Source organism: Cibotium barometz, chromosome 26, assembly GCF_041138505.1.
Source record: "Cibotium barometz isolate CiBa-2024 chromosome 26, ASM4113850v1, whole genome shotgun sequence".
Lineage (NCBI taxonomy): Eukaryota > Viridiplantae > Streptophyta > Polypodiopsida > Cyatheales > Cibotiaceae > Cibotium > Cibotium barometz.
The window spans coordinates 51,834,809-51,848,706 of record NC_141071.1 but is presented as its reverse complement, the minus strand read 5'-3'; positions in this window follow the sequence as shown (position 1 = coordinate 51,848,706).

Genomic DNA, 13,898 nt, shown 5'->3' with positions numbered 1-13,898 from the left:
AGAAGAGGTGGAGAGAATCAGGCAAGAGGTGGAGATATTCTGGGAGTGAATCATGGAGAAATCAATGGGATTTCATGCTTGATGTAAACTCTATAAATTGAGGCATAGCCCTAATGAGAATTTGTTGGTTTTTGAGTATCCATGCCTACATTAATCTATTTGCTAATTATTCACTAATTACGTCTTAATCATTTACTAATCACTTTGTTAATGATGTTGATTCTAGTATTTGATCCACCATAGCTCATCATTTTGCTCAAATTTCACTATGGTATCAGAGCCATGCCTAGAATCCATCAGATTTATGAGCCCATTAGTTAATTAATTTTGATTAGTAGATAATTAGCAAATAAATAAATTTTTAGTGAGTTTTCACTTCTCCCCTTCACCCCTAGCCAGTGGAGGATCTCTAGCATCTTGCACAGTCAAAATTAGGTCTTGTGCTTCTAACACAAGCTAGCCAACATCATTGGCTTCAAGCCCATCCAAAGGGAGCAGCAAACCGCTGACAGATGCAGCCGGAATTACGTTTTTAGCAGGCGCCATTTTTCTGAAGCAGTTTGAAGATTTCTCCTTGCTCAAGTCAAATCCTTCTAATTCCTCTTAGCCCAAGGGGTAATCAAGCATGCTCTACAAGCTGGTGAAGACAGAATTCAATTTCATCAAGTCTACATTGAGATCAAAGCTCTTCATCAAATCTGCAGGTGACTTTGGTAAAACAGAGATTAAGCTTTCATTATTTGGTCAAATCTTGTGTTTCTTGGCTTAATCCTCTACTAGACTCATTGCTATTGATACCTTTGAAATCATTTGAGCTTATTTGAAGTGGAAGGCACCAGATCTGGGCTCCCCGCATACTCTGTTTTTTGCACACATCAAGAGCATTAATTTACTAATCATTGATTAATCAGTGCTAATCACTGTATTTTGGTACAATTGAGGGTTCAAATTAACCATTAGGTATCTGATACAGATCCCTAAAGCTTCAGATTGCAAATCGGAGTTGGTTTGATACTCCAACCATCCCGTACAAATTGGTTACCCTTAATTTAATGTAATTTCTGGTGATTTTATGCTGATAAAATTGTTGTAATCATCTATTCAACACCAGATTGAGTTGTAAAAGGGTAGACACTGTCCTTGAATCTTGAATTTGGATCAAGAGGTAAGACCCCCATCACATCACCATGAGTTCAGCATAGGAAATAGCCAAATTTAATATGGAACAGCTCTATACATGGCAGACAAAAACCATGTATTTGCTGATGAGGAAAATTTGTGGGGATTAGTTGAAGGGAGAGATGAATGCCCAGAGAGAGGGGAAAATGAGTGGAAGAGAAAGAATGAAAAAGCATTGGGACTTATTGCACTCAGTTTAAATGATGAAATCATTCATCATATCACAGGGATACAATGGGCAAAAGATGCATGGGATGAACTCAATAAATTATTTGGTACACAAGCAAAAAATTCAAAGATAAATTTATTAATGCAATTCTACAAATTGGATATGAAGGAAAGTGAACCTTTAATCACACAAACAAATATAAAAGCATTAAGCAACAGCTGGCAGCTATTGGCAAAAAGATAGGAGATGATGAAGCATTAGCTGTACTTCTGAAGAGTGTGGACAAAGGAGATTATGAAAACATTGTAGCAACACTAAAGAATGTACCTAAATTGAAGATACACGAGATAGAAGCAGCTCTACTAGAGCAAGAGAGCAGAGGCAAAGAGAAGAAAGGGCTCGACTCAACAGCAGGAGAGGAAAAAGCATTCTTCACCCGAGGAGGATTCTCTCGAGGACGAGGACGAGGAAGAGGCAGAGTAGGAGGGAGGACCTTCACTTGCCACAAATGTGGAAGGCCAGGACACATGGCGAGAGACTTCTACAGCAAACCCAGTGAAGAAGGAACGACATCGGCAAACTTCATGGAGGCTCCAAGGGAAGTGGAGTCAGATCATCTTTTCTGAGAGAGAGAGAGAGAGAGAGAGACCCCACAACCCAATGTAACCTGCCCCAACAAAGTAAAACCACCTCTGAGCCACCGATGATGTAGGCCACGTGGTAGATGTATGTGTGAGCACTTTAGTCAAGGTCGCGGGCACTTATAGTAGCCTTGGACACATAGAGAGAGAGAGTGTCAAGGACTATGGAGTTTAGGGACTTGAGGCACTGGTCGCAGACTATCAAGTAAGAGGGAAACTTGATACAAGGTCCAGGTGTGCTAGGATTATTCACTTGAGGGGAGGTGTTGAAATATACAAGTGAATAGGGTGTGTGTGGGAACAAGCTCTTGGATAGAGGCTGTAAAAGAGGAGATGTAATTGTGAAAGAACCTGTGAAAAGGTGAGAAGAATCTACTGGGAGAGAATAATGGGTAGCATGAGGGAATTTAGGAGTGTGGAGATATTCTGGGAGATATTCAGGGAAAAGAGAAGAGGTGGAGAGAATCAGGCAAGAGGTGGAGATATTCTGGGAGTGAATCATGGAGAAATCAATGGGATTTGATGCTTGATGTAAACTCTATAAATTGAGGCATAGCCCTAATGAGAATTTGCTAGTTTTTGAGTATCCATGCCTACATTAATCTATTTGCTAATTATTCACTAATTACATCTTAATCATTTGCTAATCACTTTGTTAATGATGTTGATTCTAGTGTTTGATCCACCATAGCTCATCATTTTGCTCAAATTTCAACACAGAGGTAGTGGTGGTTGAGGTCGAGCCGCTGAGGTAGCTAGCTACGCGGTCAAAAAGATTGGTACTGAAGCTATCTGTACTTAGAATCTTTAATATGTAAGGTTTGATATTCCTCTAAATTTAGATTATACTACCCACCTCGGTTGGCTTGACTAGTGAGACCTGGTTAGGGTTCTCACTTCTTGGGACTGGGGATCCTTCCATTGACTCAAAATTCGATGAAGTATCACAGGCCCCTAAGCTTGTACACTTTTGTATCAACTAGCTATCAACATGCTCTTTGCATAATATTGATACTCAGATTTGTAATAGAACAACATGCTATACCTCTTCTTGATGGCAACGTGTAGATTTGTACTACTTTAATAGATTTGTAATCTTTGTCTAACTTCTTTGTAAGAAAGTATCAAGATTAGAAAGATTTGATCAAGAATCACTTACTGTCCTATTCTGTATATCAAGATTTAAGTTCAGCACAAATAACTTTGCATAATCTGTAAATTGCTCTGTTTTGTATTGTAGATCTACAACAGAATTGTACTTTGCACAATTATCTTCAAAACTATTTTTGAATCTGCACAGTAAACGGTATTTTGTATACTTCTTGAAATTGCACCAAATCTTGAAAATTTGTTCAAAACTGCAATGAATCTGCAATCAACACATCACTTTGTAACAAAAACAACAAAAATTTGAGAACTCTGCACACAAAAATCTGTAATACTCTACACAGTTACACCAATCTTTGTTGAGAATTGTAATGAAATTTTTGCAAAACTGCTTCAGCAACCAAACTTCTTGTTGCAAATCTACTCCAAGAACTCTAAGATTTGGGAAAATAGGGTAGAGATAGAGGCTTAATGGATTAATAATTAGAAATATAAGCTCTCTAATCAAGATAATGCAATAAATTTGCTAAAAACTAGTTGCTAAAATCTCTACAAACCCTAATCCAAAAATCAAGAAAATCTTGAAATTCAAGAGAATCAAGAAGTTAAAGAACTTCAAGAAAACCAAGGGATAATGTGGATTAAGGGTTTTGAAAATAGGTATTAATGTGCAAATTCGAAAATGATCGTCACATATTTGATTGCTAATCTTCTCATATTAAGAAAAAGCAACTCTAAAAATTGTGTAAAAATCAATTCCAAAAATGATTAAGGATTTAATCACTCAAAACAAAGGATCCAAGCCAAGAGCTCTGATACCAATGCAAGAGACCAGGGTTGGCCACTCCAAGCATGGAGTGACAACATGGGTGTGGGTCTCCATCCTAGGGTAATAGCCAAGAGATGGATGTACAATTGTGATGATGTAGTAGACGAGAACTTTGATATTGGACGCACGTTGTGCACCACCCTTGAGTTAGAAGACAATTTAGACATTGACTTAGATGAGCTTAATTTAGCAGACGAGAGAGTAAACGGTGAAAGAATTTTGGAGCAAGATACTGACATAGAGGAAGAAGTCATTTCATTAATTTCATAAAAAGTACTTGTACAAATGATCGTATTTGGAGAAATTATCAATACAAAAGTAGAATTTATGTCTTTCTTAGCTTTCATCTTGAAATAAATTACGAATTGCACTAGGAGTTGCATCTAAAGGTCCTGGTAGTTTATATTCGCTAGCCATGCCGAACACTGTATAAATACCTTGATTTATTGGGACATTGCACAATGCACATCTGGAAGTATTTTGCATTTGCCTCACTAAACATATTAAGTGGTAGTAGTGTCCACAGGGTAGTATATACTGGCCGCTCCACCCATCGAATACTTTGTAACATACAGGACATTGGGGGGTGGAGGAACTAGTAGCCTCAGCAGAAACTCCCACAAGATCAGGATGTATCAAAAAATAAGAGATGTGGTTTCCTTGGCGCACAGGAGCAATACGTGAAGAGATGCTCTGTACATCTTGGCTGATCTTTGTGAGCTACTCTTGAATCCCTCTATTGGCCGGGGGAGGAGTTGAGGCTTGAGATAATCGCTCAGCTTCTTTCTCCTCTCTGCTAGCTGTGCCCCTAAGCTTTCTTTGACCTTGTTTAACTCCAATCCAGCGCCCTCCACCATGAGAGCAAGTTCTTCCCTTGGGAATGTCACTGTCTCTTCACGTATGTCGTGGGTGTTGACAGTGGCCTCTCTGGAGGTGAAGTCCACTGGAGTTTCTAGGATAAATTGTGCATATAGCATCTTAGCAAAATAGAGTGGAGCGTCGGCGTTATGGAGAGGACGACTGTACACCTCCAAGAAAATGCGCTCGGCATTAGTTTTGATATCATTGTGAGTGCAACGTGAAATCTTCCATCTTCCCTTCTTAATCTCGCCATCTGGACATGGCCATATTTCCTTTATCATCTCTGTGGTTACGCGTTTGTTTATGTCTTTCCATTGGGCATAAGTAGGATTTGTCCATTTCGACAACCTGCATGCTATTCTTGTAGCTTCACGGGCTATCAGGCCATGTGCAAGGGCCTTCATTCGCTCATATGCCTTCTTGGCTAACTCTTGATGCTCGTTTGCTTGCGCCTTTGCCATATCTGCATGAACATAAATGACTTTAGGATTTTAATGAACTGTAAAGATCAACGTAAGATAAATTGACCATTACCCTCAAAAACTTAAAGTTTAACACCACGAGAGGAGATATGTATTGCAAAGACTCAATGAGAAATATCCACTTGACTCCAAAAATACTTCAAACAATGCGCGCACATCAAATTTTGAAGAGAAAACATAAACTTAAACACCACAAGAGGAGAGAGATATTGCAAAGACTCAATGAGATACCTGTTCTACCACCATAACCACCATAGGCTAAAATCAACCAGGTGTTGATTGAGGAGTCCTTGGATGAGGGGGAAGTCATGCGTGAGGTAGAAATCAATAATGATTACTATGAGAAGCCCGTGAAGATCACGCTAGAGTTTTATGTCTTATAGATTAACATGGCAGTGCCAATGTTTCAAACCACGGTACAATGGAAAGGTAAAGACATAAACTCAAGTATGAGAAGGAGACCAATTTAGTGATTTGGTTGTAATGGACCTCATTGAATAGTGGAGTTTCCTCATAAGAATGTGGCTAATACGAGCTAAGCCTAGACCTTGGCAGCACCGACACTAAAGACATATGCACCATGGCTACTCCTCATAATGGGAGCCTATCAAATGTGCATTATACATCAAAGTGAGATACATGCTGAGAGGCAAGCATTGAGTGTACACTGTATACTAACACAATTACCATATGGAAACCCTAAACCCATCTCGAAGATGGATTTTCCAGTCTCACACCTTTTTATGGAAAGGAGGTTGCCCAATTAAGTGGAGATCCTAAATTGTTAAGCAATGAGAGCTCTCCTTAATGGAGAACTCAATGTAGGATTACTACCATTTACTCGCATACAGAAGGCATATCCCCACTACAAAACAGAGACACTTGAGTCGTGACCAAATCAATAGTCCCATTGGAAGAAGAAAATGCCAAATTTGTGGTAAAAATCTCACTTAATAAACTAGGACAATACTTTGAAGATGACAAGTTTAATGCATTACTACCCAGCCACCGAGGGCATCGTGGGTAATGGAGTCCTAGATGGTCGTGCGGGTAGCGGGAGTGAGCATAATCACAAGAAATGCTGAGAGAAGATGGCCAAGCTGTGTCTAGAAGTCTCAAATATCATTGTCAAGATGGTTGACGGGACTATCACCAAACGTATTGGGATGTTACGAGATTTAAAGATCAAGGTTCTTAAACATCGAGTTAAACATACCTTCATTGTTATGGACTTTTCCAAACAACCCATATCATATGAAATGATCTTAGGATGCCCGTTCATGAGAGAGGCAAAGATGGTATATGGATGGTCTAAGAACCATGTCTACCTCCAATTTGATGATTCGATCATCAGGGTTGACCTTGATTGGTCACCTACATCCTATGGGTAGTGGAGGACTATTTAAAAATCGTTCGGACACCACCACTTTTTTAGCCCATTGTAATACTACTTGCAAAGAAGAGACCGATGTAGGAAAGGACCCATCCTACAAGGATGCTAAAAAACAAGCTATTAGGCTTGAAGATGATCTAAAATGGATACATGTAATGGCTACAATAGATAGTTGGGGAACGAGTGGATATACATGGGTTACACTTGATGGTGGCAAGGAGCTCGCCAAGGTTGTGTCATTATAGATGATTCGTACTCTACCTTCTAATGCTGAGTGCAATGGTTATAGTGACGAGTCCACATGGGATGACTCAGACACAAGCACCAATGGTGGGGATGAGGAGTCTGAACCAGAGACTGTAAGCGACACCAACAAGCAAGTTACCACAAGCAAAACAGATCTAACAGCATCAAAAGAAACTGTAAGAAGTAGCTCTGAATTTAATACTGGACGAGTCCCAATCTGAAGAAAGGGAAAAAAGTTCTTTAAAACACCCAGGAGGCTACAAGAAAGGACAACCACTCCCCAATGGCTGTAATATATTGGTGCATTCGATGCATGTTGCAAGTTTATTGATAACTGGGGAGAGCAATTACAAAAAAAATATGTATTGCAACCCTTATCCCATTGAGTTGATAGCCAAATTTGATTTCGTCCGATGAACCAAAGAGTAATCATTCCGAGAGGTGGAAGAAGAACAAATAGTTGGCCCAGAAAGAGAGGAAAGCAAAAGCTACAGTTAAGGCAGCTGAAGAAAATCAGGAGCCAACACCTAACTTACACCCTACCCCAGAGCACTATAAATCTTTTACAATTAGGGAGCACAAGTTAATGTTTGATAATGCCACACAAAAACCAACAAGTGAGGCAGAAGGAGTTTATGATGGTCTGGCTGAAGAAGAAGGAGACTTAGCTAAACCTAGGGGGGAGACTCTAAACCAGTCTTTATAGCAAAAGACCTCACTTCGAATTAGGGAAGCTGAACTTATCAATCTCCTCAAGGAATATAGGGATTTTTTTTGCATGGACTTACCATGATATGAAGAAGGGAGTACCTCTGCTGAGGTTGTGTAGCACACAACCTCCCCATGGTACCAAATGCTAAACTTGTCCATCGGCAATCTTATCCAATGAATCAAAAGTATGCTAACATTGTTAAAGAAGAGATAGATAATCTCATTGAATGTGGATTCATCTATGAGATTGAACATTTGGACTGGGTGTCACCCATTGTGGCTGTGCCTAAAAAGAATGAAAAATTACGAGTATGCGTCAATCTTAAAAAGGTCAATGCAGTAACAAGATGAGATCATTACCCCTTGTTGTATTCAAAACACATACACCTTCTTAGATGGGTATTCAAGATATAACCAAATTTTAATTTCTCTACTAAAAGGATCAGGTAAAAACTGCTTTTATTACAGAACACGAAGTTTATGCTTGTAGAGGTATGCTATTTGTCTTGACAAATGCACTAGGGGGGATTTTTTATGGTGAGTAATTTCTAGCAAAAGCTTTTTTGGAATCAGGCGAGTGGGTTCCAAAATGATTCCCTTCCTCCATAGAGAGAGAGAGAGAGAGAGAGAGAGAGAGAGAGAGAGAGAGAGAGAAACAAGTCAACATTACATCCTCTAAATTGAGAGTGTTACAAGACACCAAGCAAACATAAGCAAGTACCCCCAAACTTGAGTAACTATAAAAACCCATAGTGCTCTTGGTGATGGATCCATCCGCACATCCAAACCACTAGGTCTTGTAATAGCTTTTGAATATATTAACACATATTGTCATTTAAGACTTCTCAAATCAACATGCAGTCATAAAAGGCGAATCACGAAACATACTCAAAGCACTTAAATGATTACAAAAATAGACAAAACAACCAATGCTTCCTCACCCTACAACCATGTGGTATTCAAGCATTGATTCATATTGACAATCTACCAATACATGCGAGAGACATAAACCAAATAAAAACCAAATCAAATTCAAAGTGTACATGTCATGACATCAAAGAGGGCAAGAGTATTCATTCGAGAGGATGGTTGTTAGTACACTATCTAACCCTCCTCACACTCATCATCCACATAAAAGCATGATGCTTGATGAAGTTCTCGTTACATCCTTTCGTACTTCTTGTCAACAACCATTCTTCGAGCTGTAGCCTCCGCATAAGAGGGCAATACACTATAATGACAACAAAAGCACACATGTGTCAACAATACAAAGCTTGCATTGAATCCCAAAGGGTTAAGGGTATATTTGTTAATTCCATTTCAACTGAACAATCAAAGAGAGAGTGACAAAAATTACATCACTAATTTTGATATAAAATTAAGTGCCAGTGTCCAAACTATTAGTGCCAAGGACAAGCCAAATACCTAAAACACAAGCCAAATACCTAAAACACAACACAAAAATAGTCATCCATCACCACATATAGTGAACAAGAAATACTCCATATGATAGAGACAAGTACATAAAAAAGGAACAATGTCAGTAGAATATCTCCACCTCAAACCTAGAGAAAAAGGACCAAAATAAGTTGAAGAGGGACATTCAAAGATCACTAGTCATAGGAGTTCACCCCTGCATGAGGATCAATCTCATCCTCCAAGTGCTCATCCACTCTCATCCTTGTAGAAGATCCTGCACTTGTGTAGTTGTGCAAGTACGGATCTACATAGCCTGAGATGATGGCATCATCTACATCCAATGAAACACATGATCTCCCTGAACGGAGGCATGCCTTCAGAGCAGGCACCGTGCCACACCCCAACTTCAAGACAATACCCCATAGATGACACAGAAGCTCCAAGAAACATGATAGAAATGTATGGCTCATCTTCTCTAGCCCACATTGAAGCTCCAATCCTGCACTACTGATAGTGCACTCACCCACCGACAGCTAATGCATAACACATGAGTCCATGGCTCCTATTCACAATGCCTCAAACAATGGTCTACTTGCAATTGTAAATAATTACTTATGTGAGGACTAGGGAGGAATATGAAGGCAGGTGAGAGTTCTTTTGTAGATTTGGATGAATGTTTGTTTGTTTGATGGTGTAGTGTTCCATTTTTGACATGCGACTGAGATACATTTCTAGTTTGCATAGATCAAGGGTGAGACAATGAACCCAAAGAGAATATATTTTTGGATGCTTTCTTGGTGGGAAAGTTGAGCTCCGCTGGCTTCTTATATTGATGTAGAGGTACCTGATGGGAAGGAAAATAGTTGTAGATCTAGCACGGAAAATGTATGTTTTGATATCATCATTGGCAAATTCGTTCGCCAAATTTTTTTGCGCTCGCTTAGAGATGCTTCCTGCTCGGTTTTGATCGCTCGCATGGTGTTAATGCTTATATATTGAGGTTATTGCTACCAAGTGAAAATAAAAACAAGTTCATAAAGAGAATGTGGGGGAGAGGGAGAGCTTCAAACCCTAGCAAGCAAACACACACACACAAGAGAGAGCAAGACACAAGAGAGAGATGGATAGCTGAAATTTCTTCTCTCTTCTTCTTCTCTACTCAACCAGCATAACATAAAGATAAGAGTACACACTATATGGGTTGGTACTCAACTGCTATACAACATACAAGGGTCAGTCCATAATGTGAACCCAACTAAATAAACTGGCGCTATAACTATGCCAGTCTCTAGTAATCCAAAATGGTTGTCACACAGCCTGTCATCCTACTAGCTACATATCACCCATAATCTCACCAACCATGCCAATGGTGTAGATGCGGAAGCTATCACCTAGGCGGGTCATCAATGTCCGCCGTAGCACTCGATATCTCAACACTCCCCCTCGAGCTCAACTCCACACACTGTACTCCAAGTAAGCTCCTAAACATGTGGAGCTTCTCTGTGCCCAATGCCTTCGACATGAAGATGTTAGCCACCTGATCCTCTGTGCTAACATATACCAGATCTACATCTCCTCAAATATAGAACCTTCTCCCTCAGAAAGTGATAATGCGTCTCAATTTGCTTCATTCTAGCATGATATATTGGGTTACTGGCCAACTGTATGCTACTCGTGTTGTCACAATATATGACAACTACCTATCCACAAGCTCTCCCATGTCACCAAGTAGCTTCTGAAACCAAGCTACCTCACAAGCTGCCACAGCAGCACCCCTATACTCTACCTCTGTACTCAACAAGGCAACTGTTGGTTGCTTCTTACTACAACTCATAGTAGCACTCCCAAATGAGAACATAAAACCACTGGTAGATCTCCTGTCTCCAATACTACCAGCCCAATCACCATTTGTGTACCCATGCAGTTGTATCTCTATTATACTAGCCTCATTGAAAAGTCCATAATTAACTATGGACTTTATATACCTAAGGATCCATCTAGTCGCGTCCAAGTGTGGCTTCCTAGGGGCGTGCATAAATTGAATCACAAGTCCAACAGCATAGGTCAAGTCTGGTCTTATAATGGTTATGTAGATCAAACTACCCACTATGCATCTGTATGTAGTGGGGTCCTCCAAATGCTCACCTGTATCTGCAGAAAGCTTTGTGTTCTGCTCCAATGGCACTGAAATAGGCTTACAACCTATCATAGCATACTTGGACATGTCCAAGCCATACTGCCTCTGCAAATAGCAAAATGCCATCAAGTGATCTCACCACCTCAATGCCCAAGAAATACCGCAGCTCCCCCAAATTCTTCATCTCAAACTTTTGCTTCAAAAGCATCCTGACATCATGTATGTCTGCACGCATCACTATCACCAGTGATAATCAAGTCATCCACATAGATGACTAATAGCATGATCCATGTATCTGTCTTTTTCACATATAGTGAAAAATCTACATTGGATATCTGAAATCCAATGGTAACAAGATACTCCCAGATCTTGTTTGACCATGCTCAGGGTGCCTGCTTAAGGCCATACAAGGCTTTCCATAACCTGCACACAAAATCTGGATCTGCATCACTCTCATAATGTGGTGGTTGCATCATGTACACTTCTTCTTGCAAATCACTATGCAAGAAAGCATTCTTTACATACATTTGATGTAAAGACCAACCCTTCGCTGCTACCATAGCAAAACGGCAGCTCTCATAGTTGCCATTCTTGCAACTGGGCTAAATGTCTCCTCGTAGTCTATGCCATAAGTCTGCGCATAACCCTTGGCAACCAATCTTGCCTTGTACCTTCTCACTGAATGTTACATTCCCGTAACGCCGCTATACGGGCATTACCACAAGAGGGGACGGCCTCTGGCTCACCACCCACCAGCCATAGAGGAAGAATGAGGATTGCCCCTCATCCCCCCAGGCTATATAGTGCGTGGCCTGCCGTCCACACTAGCCTGGCCGCCCATGACTCCGCATGGGCGTCCTCTCCCACTGAACCCCGGATATAGCCATCCGGTCTGCCGTCGGTCACAGGCGTTACAGCCTACGTGACATTACCCCCCCTTAAGAAGAGTTTTCGTCCTCGAAAACAAACTGGGGAAACCTTATGGAAATTGCACTACAGCATTCCCAGGTAGCTACCTCCTCATCCCTATCTATCCATTTAACAAGTACCTCCTGGTACACTTTATGTCGGGTTTGTCTGTCTCGATACCCAAGAATCCTTTCCGGTTCATGTGGTATCTTTGGTGGCTCTATCAAGTCCACCAAAATTTCTGGAGAAACTGCGTTTTCTAACCCGTGAACTGATTTCTTCAGTTTACTGACATGGAAGACAGGATAGACTTGAGAACTCTCCGGTAACTCAAGTTTATATGCTACGTCCCCAATCTTCTTAAGGATTTTAAAAGGACCACAATATCTCGGAGAAAGTTTATCACACTTTCCCGTTTTCATGGTTTCTGACTGCGCAGGAACCTTAAGGAATACAAAGTCACCTTCTGCAAAGGTCACCTTTCTTCGTCCTTTATCCACATAAGTTTTAGCACGATCCTGGGCGCTACGAATGCTCTCATGTGCGGCTCTGAGCATATCATTCATATCTTCAAGGAAATCCTTGACAGATTGAATCTTCTCCTTCTCGAGGCCTACAGCCATCGGAGATCTCGGCTGGAATCCATACATTAACATGAATGGTGTAAATCCAGTCGTTGAGTGTTTGGAGCTGTTATAGGCAAACTCCAATAAGGGCAAGTACTCTTCCCAATTAGATTGTTTCTTACTAACATAAGAACGCAACATATCCTCTAGAATTTAGTTAACTCTTTCAGTTTGACCATCAGACTCCGGATGATTTGCCGTACTCATACTCAGAGTAGTATCCAACTTTTTTGAAGATTTTCCTCCAAAAATGACTGTTAAACTTTCTATCTCTATCTGACACTATATCTGCAGGCAGGCTATATAGCTTGTAGAGATGTTCAATAAAGAGTTTTGCTAACTCTGGCATTTTAACAATTTTCTTCGTGGCAATAAACTTTGCCATTTTAGTTAACCTGTCCACTACCACCCACACCGAGTCATTCCCTCGACTCGTCTTGGGTAAACCGGTAATTAAATCCATGGAAATGCTTTCCCATTTCCCTTGAGGAATCTCCCTCGGCCGGATGGAGTAGTCCTTCACCTTAAGGCGTTCATGTTTATTGACCTGGCACTTACTGCATTTCAGCACGTAAGTCTGGACGTTCTTAAACAAACTAGGCCAATAAAACTGCCTTTTTACTAGTGCATAGGTTTTCTGAATCCCAGGATGACCCGCACTTGGACTATCATTACTTTCTTTAAAAATTTGGACCCGAAAGTCACCAATAGTTGGTACACATACTCTACCCTTGTAAAGTAAGTACTCGTCATCAATGGAGTAATTAGCATATTTCTCCCACCGACGAAGTTTAGCATCATGTTTTGAAATCGTGTAGGAAAACAAAGGTGATGAAGGGCCTACGTCTGAGCTCTTCGGCTCAAAACTATACCCCCCGAAGACTCGGCTAGCCTCTCCGAACTAACTCTCGCCTCGCTACCCGCCGCGCTAGACCTCTATAAAGACAGGATCATGCTCACACAAGCCATGATTTGGTATTTCAACCAAAACCTTAAGGCCAATTTCATGCCTTGATTTTGCATCATGTCATTAGCACAGAAGCTAATGTACTGGAGAGCACTCTAGTAGTGCAAGTTCTTAGACTATGCTACTAGATATTTGTAGACTACGCTACCATGTTGCATCACCAACTTGTTAAAACTTCTCCTTGGAAAGCTCTACGGCCATAGGAGAAATAAACTAGAGTCA